The sequence below is a fragment of the Erpetoichthys calabaricus genome, chromosome 11 (genome assembly GCF_900747795.2).
Source record: "Erpetoichthys calabaricus chromosome 11, fErpCal1.3, whole genome shotgun sequence".
Lineage (NCBI taxonomy): Eukaryota > Metazoa > Chordata > Cladistia > Polypteriformes > Polypteridae > Erpetoichthys > Erpetoichthys calabaricus.
Genome location: NC_041404.2, coordinates 30,378,310 through 30,391,112, shown reverse-complemented (window position 1 = coordinate 30,391,112; position 12,803 = coordinate 30,378,310).

Below are 12,803 nucleotides of genomic sequence, written 5' to 3'. Positions count from 1 at the left end.
CTCTAAGATATCTGTATATTGCTCACAATTTTCATAAATACTATAAGTGCAGAATTTAGTTTTCTTTTTTGCTTTGTAATCTGTTTCAAAAGTGTCTAGAAATTGTACATACTCTGAAATAACAGCATTACACTTCCTAAGAGCCAAAGAGAAAATTGTTCTGTAAATTTATGTGACAGTTAATGTTCTAATAATATGTGGTCAGATGTCCACAATGTGCCTGATATGACAAGACAAGTGGCTCAAGTAACTGCCAAACTGAAAACTCTTCTGACCGCCATGATGACTGTCTTTATACACAAATTACAGAATCCACCTGCCCCTTGACTCTCTCCTAACCTGAGACTTTTGTAGATGATCACTAGCAACCTGAATATTTCAAACAATATCCTTTAAGCTTCCTTAGATTTGTTAACCTGCTAAAGTCACAAGTTCTGTTTTTTGATCTCTTATCCCACATCCATACCACATGCATTTCAGAAGAGGTCATCCACCTGAAGCTATGTATGTTTGGGCCTGGCCAGTACTTGAATGGAAGACCATCTAGGAAAAGCTTGGGTTGCTTCTGGAAGAGATGTTTAGGAGACCAGCAGGGGTCACTAACCTTGTGGTCTGAATATGGATCTCAATGCCCCAGTGCAGTGATGGGTACCCAGTGCTGTAAAAATGGAGGCGTCCTTTGGATGAGAAATAAAATTGAGGTCTTGACTCTCTGTGGTCATAAAAGATTGGGGTAAAAAGCACCATATATCTCAATGCCCAGGCTAAATTGCCCTCTATGGCCTACTCATTCTAGCCCCCTTATCATCCCCTGCCTCTAAATGGCTCACACATCTCTTCACCACCTAATAGCTCATGTGTGGTGAGCATATTGGCACAAAATGGCTGCTGTTACATCATCCTGGTGGATGCTACGCATTAGTAGTGCTTGAAGTGGCCCCCCACTCACTGAAGCACTTTGAGTAGTGAGAAAAGCTCTATATACAGTAAGTGTAAAGAATTATTATTATTACCATTACTGATAATGTGCAGTGAATACACTTGACTTGAGCATTCCTATTTTTCATTCACTTTCTCTGTACATTTATTATTCATTTGCTCAGAGGTTGATGCGCTTGCTGCTTCCTGAGCTGCTCTTCTTTTCTCCACCGTAGCGTCCCGCTTCTTCTCTTCTTTCATCGGCATCTTTTCACGTTAAAACTGATTGAGTCAGTTTTTGTGTTGCAATTACTTAGTACGTTTTCTTTAATTTTTCACTTAAGCTGACACTTAAGTCTTCAATCTGCCTCAAGAATGATTTAAGATATGAAGAGGTTGAGGAAATGATGGCAAAGGTGGTAGGGATAAGAACGGCGCCTGTACACATATGCCGCACGGCCGCCCTGCTGGCTGCTGCCGAGAGTTGATTCCACAATAAAATAAAATAAAAATAAAAAGAGGAATAACCTTGGAGGTCAATCATAACCCCGAAAGCCAATAGTAGACGTCACATAGTATATGTGAACCAAATATCAGGTCAATAGGTCAAACGGTTTGTGAGCTACAGGTGATTTAAAATTCTGGACAGACAAACGGTACTATATTCTTGTCTAGTTGATGCTTATAAATAATTATATGTGAAAAATTATTGCTGTTTCTCTATATATGAATAAATCTGTGCAAAATGTACGTAATTTTAATTTTCTATTTAAATAGGTTAACATATTCAGATATGTTGGAAGGTGGAAAATTGAAGCACCGCCCCGCCCCGAGCGGCACAAACCTGTGCTACACCACTGTGTATTAGAAGATTATTATTATTGTTATTATTATGGAACATTTCTGAGTCATAGCAGCTGATACATAATAACAGCACTCAGATTTATATTAAAACTATATACTTCAGCTCTTCAACAGTAAACTAAATATGTCAATAAACTATTACATATTTGTTTGGTATTAACATGGATGATAAATCAATCTTGTCATATGTGAGCATGTACAAATATATAACATGCCGTTCCTAATGTGTTGTCAGTCAGGTGCTAACTCTGACATGTTACATCATTCAAGAAGCACGTGTTCCCTCCGTGTGTCTTCTACACGTGCAAAGTTCATTTCAATTGAACAATGTAAATACAGAGATGAAGAGGATGTGAAAATCTTCTCTACTCACTCTCAGATGTCACCTTATTCTGGGTGTCCATTTTCAAAGTGGAGCTGGTGAGTAAAGTGTTATTGAGCAAAAGCAGTAAGGCCGCAAATCTCTGTAGGGAAAGCTGCAGTGTCTCCATCAGGTGCTGTAAGGTCCCCATCAGGCCCCACTTGAATAGGGAAATCCACTCCATTTCAGTAATCATTAAGCCAGTAGACAGAGCCATAAAACACAAAGATGAAGCCAAAAGAACAAGACAATCTATAAGAAAAAAAAAGAATGGAAATAGTAATGGGAGTTTACATAGGCATTATCTGATGACAGTCTTATTTCTGTTACATAGAGTCAACAAGAGACCATTGTCCTTGATAAGGGTTTCTTTGCCTATTATGTGCATAGACTGGTCAGACAGGAACGTGTTAAATAAATGGCTCCTTCAAATAAGTCGGCCCCACCTCAAGTGCTCAAAACAGCAGCTGCATGATGAAGTGCAAATGAAGTGTTAAGGCGAGCATGAAACTCGGGGACAAGGAGTCCCATAGCAAAAAAGTGCAAAAGTCCTAAACATTTCAGGAGATTAAAAGCGGCGGTTCTCTAGAAAAGCTTGAATCCTGCACATCGAAAATAATTCCCCACCCTTCCAAATATCAAAGCATTTATTATTTATTTATTTTTTTTTAGTTACCTGCTTTAATTGTTTTCATCATTCCAGCCGAGTTATACACAAGATACAAGTGGGCAGTCCATGACACCACAAGAAGCCACACTTTCCCTTAAGAAAATGAAAAAACACCATTAAGTATTATTTTATATACCGACTTACAAAGTGGGCACCCCAGAGAAATACCTGTCCTATAAACAGTGCAGAAACAGGGTATGATGGGATTTAGAGCAGCATTACTGGGGTTTAAGTAGGCTCTATAAGTATGGGTGACTTCTTCACTGTCTGTGTGGAGTCTGCTCGTTCTCATTGTGTGTGTTTACGGTTGTTTTTTTCTGGCTTTTCTCTGTAGGGTACATTCCAAAGATATGTGCAGTAGGTTATGTATCGTCTTTCTACTTAATCCATCCAACCACCAATCCATCGAATACTCTCAATTAAATATTAGGGTCACAGTGAGCCAGAACCAACTTCAGCAGCAATCTACTACAAAGCTGGGACCGGTCCTTGCAAAGTAGGGGCCATCACAAGACACACTCCTGGACATCCCCACACTCAGCATATAGGGGGCCAATTTAGACTTGCTTTGTCATTAATACCACTACAGTACAGGCAGTATGGCCCCCGTGAGTCTCTAGTTGACATGCCACTTCTGTGGTTGGTGAACGCTGGGTATGCTCACATGCAGTCTCGGAGACATGATTGAAGAATTTAAAATTACAAAGGGACTTAGTTCAGTGGGTCGAGACTGTTATTTTAAAAAAGAACACAGAGACACAGTTGGGAACTTGTTAAGGGTGAATTTCGCACAGACATTAGGAAGTTTTTCTTCGCACAGAGAACCACAGACACATGGAGTAAGCTACCAAGTAAGTGTGGGTGACAGGAGGACTTTAGGGACCTTCAAAACTCAGCTTGATGTTATTTTGGAGAAGTTAAGTGAATAGGACTGATGAGCGTTGTTGGGGTGAATGGCTTGTTTTCATCAAAATTTTTGTAACATTCTAAAATAAATATATTTGGCTTATAAAGCCTTAAACAATGAGGAGCTTATGTTAATGTGTATGTGGCACTCACCATTGTGTCTTATGCCAGGTGGTCCTAAGGAAGGCACTGACTGGTCACAAACCCAAACTGGACTTTCAGAAATTAAATGAAGGGATGGATATACTGGACATATAGTATATATACATACAGTACGTATATCTGAAGGGGCAATATGGTGGTGCAGTGGTTAACGCTGCTGTCTTGCAGAATCAGTCACATTTACTGTATGTAGAGTTTGTATGGTCTCCGAGGTTGGGTGTGATTTTTCCTCTTTTACTCCAGTTTTTTTTCTATATCAAATTAATTTTATGCATAATTTGTTAATGGCCAACTCTAAAGTGGCCTTGTCTGAGCGTGGATGGCAATGTAAGTGTGCCCTGCTATGGCATGTTGCTCTTCCCAGGGCTGATTTCAGCACTTTGTGCCCACTACAGCTACTGTATTTGAGTAATGACTGGATTAACCATTAAGCAAAATAAGCACATACTTAAGGGAAAGGGGGCACCACAGAAACTGTCCATTGCCAGATGTACCATGGACCATATGGTACCATATGGTGCAAAACTGCAAATGGTGCAGCTGGACCAGGTTCCAAAAAAGGGGCTCCCACATCCCTCCATCTTCCTGTAAGTTTTGTTTCATTCCAAAAAATACAATTTTATTTACTGTTTATCATTGTTTATGTTTTGAATTAGATATATATGGGGCCACCAAAATCTTTTAAGTGCTTGGGGCCTCTAAATGTCTTAATCCGGCCCTGATAACACTCCACCCTCCCCATCACTGAACTAGATTAGGTTGATATGAACATGTTAGTTAGGCCACATATAAAGTCTCCATATTTAGCAGGAAGCTGTGAATGTCAAGACAGACAGTGACATTTGGGCTTCTGTAATTAACCCTTTGGACCACCAGAAAATCTCAAAATCAGCATTAGGTGGTGTTGTACCCCTCATTGTCCATTACTAGGTTTGTGAGTTGACAGCCTCAAATAAAATTCAGAAGTTGTTTATTTGGGCATTTCCTTTAATTTTAGTCCACTACCCTCAAGACCTGCATCTGCCATCCATGCTGTTAACTAACAAGAGCTTCTGCACTTCTCTGCGCGAGGGTGACGTAAACGATGTTTCCTTTAGCCCAACTCTGCTCCAAAACAAAGAGGAGAAAAGTAAATTTAGGATTTACTTTTTAAGAAATTCAAAGAGAACAATGAAAATGTCCCAAATGATGAAATTTCAGGTAAAAGTTCTGCGGCTGTGGAACTGAGAGCCTCAACATCCCAATATAAGTGAGTTGGCAGCGTCTGCTCTCCGGCACAGATGTGTTGTGCATTTGTGTCATGAAAAATGGCCATTCTGCGTGATGCTGGTCAGAAGTACAAGGTGCCATGGCTTTTGTGTGCAGATTTCGTATCCGTGTTCGATGCAATGTATCCATTTTATCATCTCCAAATACTAAGTGATTGCATTCTAAACAGCTAATTAAATATTGCAAAGTACCCTGGCAAGATTTTAGAGTTCAAGTTGACAATGAAGCACTCACGGGAGCCCCAATTGCCACAGCATATTATATATATATATATATATATATATATATATATATATATATATATATATATATATATATATATATATATATATATACACATACAGTGGACCCTTGACTTACGAACTCAATTCGTATAGTTTGCTTGTGGTACTGATTTATTTGCACAAATCCGAGAGAGACACTGCAGGCTGAGGGGAGGGTGGCAGGCCCTCCTCACTCACGCTCTACCTCTTGCCACATGTTGGAGCGTACCTTGCCTCCACTTAACTAGCGATACCTGTTTGTTCAACAGACATTATCATCTACAGATTGTTAAGGAGTAACATTTGATGTTTTTGAGAGAGAGAGATCAGAGCTACATGTATTTTAGAGGGTAGCTGTGGATTGCCAGGGATATCACAGCCAACATGCTTTTCTCCCCACGTGGGGAATGCTCTCCCATCAGAGCTGAACACGATCAGATGCAGCGCCAACGTTTGACCTAACCTACCGCTTAGTCAGAAATACATTTTTTTTAATTGATTTTTAAAGTTTGTCCTGTTTCACTACTATGTGGGCATAGCCACAGGGGACAGCTAGTGGCTATAAAGAATGAAACACCTTTGGGCAGCAACCTGAACTATCATTTGAGGTCAGGCTAACATCACCAGTTAATCTGCATGTCTTTATGACATGGAAGAAAAACTCGACTACTGGGCCAATACCCATACAGATGAAGGTGGAACGTGCAAACTCCCCACAGAGAGGAACTGGGCCAGGTTTTGACCTTGGTGTTTCTCTGCATATTCCAGGATTCATTCTGTGTTTTAAAGGACATGAAGATTAGGTTCTTAGGTGACTCTAAAGTGGCCCAGTATGGGTGGGCGTGAATGTTGGCATGAGGGTGCCCTGTAATTGCCTGACATTTCAGGGTTGGTTTGTGGCTTGACAGAAGGCTGCTAGGATTGTTTTCAGTTCCTGTGACCATGACATGAACAAAGTGAGTATGGATAAGGACGGATAGATAACGGCTTAAAATCTCTTCTGCTTTCTACCGTTTTGCCGTTATGAGAATCTCAGTACCACTACATAATTTATTGTAGGTAAAGAACACTTGGAACTATTGGACTTCCTTGCTAATAAGTATTCTCTTTAGTAAGTTAATGAATTGACAGAAAGTATAAGAAACTGTACCTGCATGGGCCACGTGACAATAAAACCATTTTCATTTTTCCTTTTGGGGGATTTATGCAATTAACTATTATGGTGTACTGTAACTCATCATACCAGCCAATCATGATTAAATGTTATGTTGTGTGTCTCTCTTGATCTCTACTAATTTAGGTTCATCTAAACTGTTCCTGTTTATAAATTTACAGAGCTAGCCAAATCTCCCAGACACTGCTTTAAGCCAGTTTCACATTACTGAACTTCTAATCATTTGGTGTGTCAGATTTGCTGACTTCATTTGCTGATCTGGTTGCCAGCCCATGTCCTTTTAAGCAACTGAAAATTGCTGGGCATGTCAAATTTGTTGACTGTGCCGCCCCTTTTTCTGACAGCCAGTAGCATGCTGCCTGATGGAGCCTGTGCTGTACAAAGGGTCAACAGGTATGTTGAGTTCATCCACAGCCTTGGTCTCTTCTTTTAGTTTTTTTCATTCTGTCAGGGTATGTAAAGGATGAGACATCACACAGCCGAGCTTCTCTTCTGTTTGTGAGGTCCAAAGTATCTGTGTTCCTGTATTTCTTGACGCTGCACTACATGCATTTTACTTCTCGTTGAGCATTCAGAGCCCATCTCTGTGACTAAAGATAAAATCAAACCTGTTTGATTTTGTTGGGGCAATTTGTGGACTAGTTGGCCTATGTCACTGTGTCACCAACTGTCATGTGAGTGCACTGATGACTGGCACCGAACACTAAGATTAGGTAAATGACGGCTGTGGCTGAAAATCACTGGAAAAGTCATGTAACGTGACGTTGCCTTTAGTGACAAACAAAAGCTAAATGGTTTAGGACTGAGATGATTTTCAAGGGTATATAGAGCTGACTTTGAGACCACTGATGGATATACAGGTAGTCCCCAGGTTACGGACACCCAACCTACAACATACGAACGGGGCCGCAGCTACGATGCATGCGCCTCAGTAACTGCTGCTCCGTTATCTTCGGCCCGGGGACGCTGCAAGCGGTGGCTGAACGGAGGCTGGAGGGGGTCAATTTTGCTGCTCGCGCAGTGTAGTGTCAGTTGGGCGGCTCCCAGTGGCAAATGGTTTCACTGCCCGCCCCCCGCTGCAAGTGGTGACCCTGTTGTGACTGAACGGAGGCCATTGAGGTGAACGGGGCGGCGGAGGCTAGCATTGTAGTGTGCCTCGGATGGCTGCGTGTTGAATGGGGGCGGTGGTACGGCAGGACACTGCAGGCAGCATACTGTAGTGGAGGTGACTGTGATGTAGGCTGGTGATGAACCGCCCCTCGCTGCCCCCATTCATTCTCAATAGCAAGCCTGCTTGTACTGTTACGCACATAGCAGGAAGTTGTCTCTTGTCAGTACAGGGTGGTCCAGATCTAATTCTGCAGATCCAGATCGTCTGGATGACTTTGATTTATGTGGCAATGATTCCAGTTCGGCGCAAAGACGATTCTTTGTGTCGTCAGTTCGCACACTTCTCTATGGTCCAGGATTTTTCGGGTGATTTTCTAAGTAATTAACTGAATAAGTTATAGCGTAATGAAAATTGCATAATTAGATCTGGACCACCCTATACATCAGACGTGTTGACGACTGGTGCCTAATCAGCTGTGATAGCGTGTACAGTGCTGTGCAGAAGAGCTCATCTTAACCTTTTGTCTTCACCCTTCAAGAATGTCTCTGAAACACAAATCTGATGCAAGTGCTGGTGCTACAGTAAAGAAGAGAAAAACCATCACCATTGATAATAAAGTAGAAATGATAAAAAGGTCAGAAAGTGGTGAAACTCCATCATTCATTGGCAGAGCACTTGGTTACAGTTGGTCAACAACAGCATTTATTAAAGTAATGTACCTGTTCCGACTTTCATACAAATTCAACTTAAGTACAAACCTACAGTCCCTATCTCGTACGTAACCCGGGGACTGCTTATACCGTAGAGTCAGGTTTTCTATAATAGGCCTGGCATTACCTTTTAAGAAATAAAATGTCATTATAATTGATCCACCCATTTTCCTAACCATCAGTCTAACCAACAAGCCTACCTAACATCACATTTTACCAGACACCACACTACTGGGAAGTGGGATGAAACCACAGTCCTGGGAGAAAACACAAGAAAACATGAAGAGAGCTACACAGATTCCAAGTTTGTTCTTAGTGAAAGGTGCTATACAAGATAGAATTGAACTGACAATGGTTAGGTTGGAAACAGAACCAGATCTCAGGGGACGGCAGGCAGTAGCAATATCTACTGTGATACTCAAAGACTGTTATGAATTTTTTAAATGTTTTTTTTGATCTTGTCCCATTTCTACATCTGGTCAGCATTTACTCGAATTACCAGATGGCCAGTCTGGCCGCACACGTCTTCTACTGTAACAATCATTATGAAGACTATGACAATTTTTTGTTATCGATCATGAAACATATTTTAAAAATATTATGTTCGCAGGTATTGCATATCAATTATCCTTGCATTTTTTTTTTTACTTTTTCAAATAATGTGTGAAAGAGAGAAAAATACTAATTACTGGAAAGTGCCAGCTTTTAATTCTGGGCTTGGCAACACTTGAGGAAAGCTGGAGATGTTTTGATTGCTGATAGCCTGCCAATATGTTATTAAACACTTCATTGGATCCTTTTCTGTATCTTCTTAACATTGTGACATGCTCATAATCATAGAAAAAGTATGCAAAAAAGTGAAAAGAACGAAAAATAAATTTCTCACCAATAGGAAGAGGCTTCAGTCGGAATGCCAGTTGTAGCTGAAGCTCGGTGTTTATCTGAGGCGGTTTCACAGATTCCAGAGCAAGTGGCTTCTTTGGTGCCTAAGCAAAGTAAATTGTTAATTTTTAAAAAATGTTATCTACTTTTAATTAGCAAATTTTAAATCAAATCACTCAAGTTTATTTGTTAGTAAACAGGCAGAAAAGCACTTCCATCCATCCATCCATTATCCAACCCGCTATATCCTAACTACAGGGTCACGGGGATCTGCTGGAGCCAATCCCAGCCAACACAGGGCGCAAGGCAGGAAACAAACCCCGGGTGGGCGCCAGCCCAAGCAAAGCACTTTTCAAGTCAAAAGTTTTCTTTTTCCATCTTTCCAACGTTTTAATGGCTGCTTTATCCTGCTCAGGGTCCCCTGCCTTGGTGGATTTGAGTGCAAAGCAGGAACCAAACCTGTAGGGTGGTCCGCAAACCAATACAAAGAGTTCATGTTTGGGTGATCATTTGAGTTTATGTTTTGCGTGATCATTTCTCCACAAGACTTATTTTGGTCCATGAGGGCATAGCTTGCTTACTTGTGAAGTTTCAGCCTGATTGTGAAACATTTAGAGGTCTATCCATTCTGAGCATTTTCTTTGTACTATTGCTGCGTCCAGTACATATTCTTGTGAGGGGTTCTTAAAGGGCTAAATGATTAGTAAGCAATTCAAAAAATGAAAGAGAAAACATTCTAATAGAAAGTGGAAACTTCCAGAACACTCTAGTATTAAGTAGAAGTTTCAAGAACTTTCCAGTGTTAACCTCCTTAGCATTACATTTTTTCTCAAAAAACGTATAAAAAGCATTGCATTTGTTGGCTTGAAAAATGACATTTGTATTAAATCTTATATTTCTGCTGCATAAATGTGTAAAGTGTAGAAATTATAATAGTGATACAAACAATAATACTAATGATCAATAGTAATAATAATAATGATAAGAATATGTGCGAGTGACATGAGTGTCACTTTTGGTTTCACTTGCCTTTTGATTTCACTGCCTGAAGACAGATTCACTTCTTCATCACTGCTGATGAGAGGCGTTTCTTACGAGACGCCATTATGAGGCTACGAGAAGATGGGTGACACTTGAGCTTGACGCTTATGTAAGACACACCATACCGTAGCCCAAGTTAACACTTGGCCCTAACGCTTTTAGCACTTTTACAGCTTGAGTAACCCTCTGGTCGAACGCTTATGCGAGACACGTCAATTCCATTGGCCAAGTGACACTCGGGACTAATGTTTAGGTTAAGTAAGAGTTTATATTATAGCCCTTTTTGATAGCAGTGGAGTGATGTACCGTTGTTAGCTATTTATGGATGCAATGAGCATTGAAGCAAAATGACACCTTTTATTGGCTAGCTGAGTAGATTTCAATAATGCTTAGTTAGCCAATAGAAGGTGTCATTTTGCTTCACTTTTTATTGAGCCCTGCTTGATACCAGAGTCTGAACAAAAATAAAGGATAAGATGGTGTAAAGCCTACAGCGGCCACCATTACCAGACATTATGTGATGTCTTAAGCTGACAAATGAATCTGATGTGGTAACAGAAAGAGCAATGGCCTTCTGTGATGTCCATATGGTCTCAGTCATTTCTCAAGAAACAACCAAAGCAGTGGACAGATTATCCCATCAACAAAGATCTGTGTACTGTTAGCACGCAAAACAGTAGTGAACGACGCTGCTGAAAGAGGAATAAGTCTCATCGAAAAGTATACTGACATACTAACAAAGTTTAAACAGAAACAGTTTAATCTTCAACTGGTCAAAAGCCATCACATAGATTTTCCATCATTATCAAATGTTGTACACCTGTAAGTGTTGTTCAGTTCAGATGACATAAACTGCCAAATAGAGTGACCTCTAAATGTTCATTTTCATGAATATTGTTGCCAGTTCATCACTGGGCCCACTCACATACATAGACACTGGGGTCAGTATGGAATGGTCAATTAAATTAAAATATGCAGCTATGGGGATGTGGGAGGGAAACAGGGACACTTGGAGCAAAATCCACCCAAATACAGGAAGAACATGCAAACAGTACAACAAGTCTGGCAGTGGGATTGAAACTCTGGAGACTAGGTCTGCAAGGCAAAACTAAACACTACACCACCATGTTCCCCTTTATTATATCACCTATCTATCTTCTACACCCATTTTATCCTATGTAAAGTAATAGGGAAGCTGTAGTCTGTCCCAGCAAGCATAGGGAGAAAGGCAGGAACAATTCCTGGACAAGGTGCTAGCCCATCATGGGGTTAACACGCACACACATTAGGGGCCAATTTAGCTTTGGCAAACCACCTGACATGAATGTCTTTGGACTGTGGAAGGAAACCACAGCACTAGGAGGAAAGTCAGGCAACCACAGGGAGAACATGCAAACCTCATGCAGGGAGACGTGAACCCCAACCTCCTTGTTGCAAGGCATAGAGGCCACCTCTATCAGTCAATCAGTCATCGTCCAACCCACTACATCCTAACACAGGGTCACAGGGGTCTGCTGGAGCCAATCCCAGCCAGCACAAAGCACAAGACAGGAACAAATCCCGGGCAGAGTGCCAGCGCACCGTAGGGCACACACACACACACACACAAACAGCCACACACCAAGCAAATGCATTAGGGACAATTTTAGGACCAATGCACCTAACCTGCATGTCTTTGGACTGTGGGAGGAAACCCACGCAGACACGGGCAGAATATGCAAACTCCACGCAGGGAGGACCCGGGAACCAAGCGCAAGTCTCCTTACTGCGAGTCAGCAGCGCTACCACTGCGCCACCATGCCACCCTGCCACCTCTGTATTATATTATCCATCCATCCATTGTCCAACCCGCTGAATCCGAACACAGGGTCACGGGGGTCTGCTGGAGCCAATCCCAGCCAACACAGGGCACAAGGCAGGAACCAGTCCCGGGCAGGGTGCCAGCCCACCGCAGGACACACACAAACACACCAAGCACGCACTAGGGCCAATTTAGAATCGCCAATCCACCTAACCTGCATGTCTTTGGACTGTGGGAGGAAACCGGAGCGCCCGGAGGAAACCCATGCAGACACGGGGAGAACATGCAAACTCCACGCAGGGAAGACCTGGGAAGCGAACCCGGGTCTCCTAACTGCGAGGCAGCAGCACTACCACTGTGCCACTGTGCCGCCCCTGTATTATATTATATTATATTATATTATATTATATTATATTATATTATATTATATTATATTATCCACTAATTGTCTAAACTGTAAACTTTTTTTTGGATTCCTATCACACACAAAAAGAACAAAGTCTTGACTCATGAGAACAGAGAATATGGCGAATGGGACACTAGCATTTGGCCAGCAGTGACAAAAAGGTCAGCATTTAAAAAACAAATATGTATTTGCTTTCTTACCTTAACCCATTATAGAGGTGCAACAGGGCAATACCAGCTACTTCTTCATATAACTGTGGCCTAGA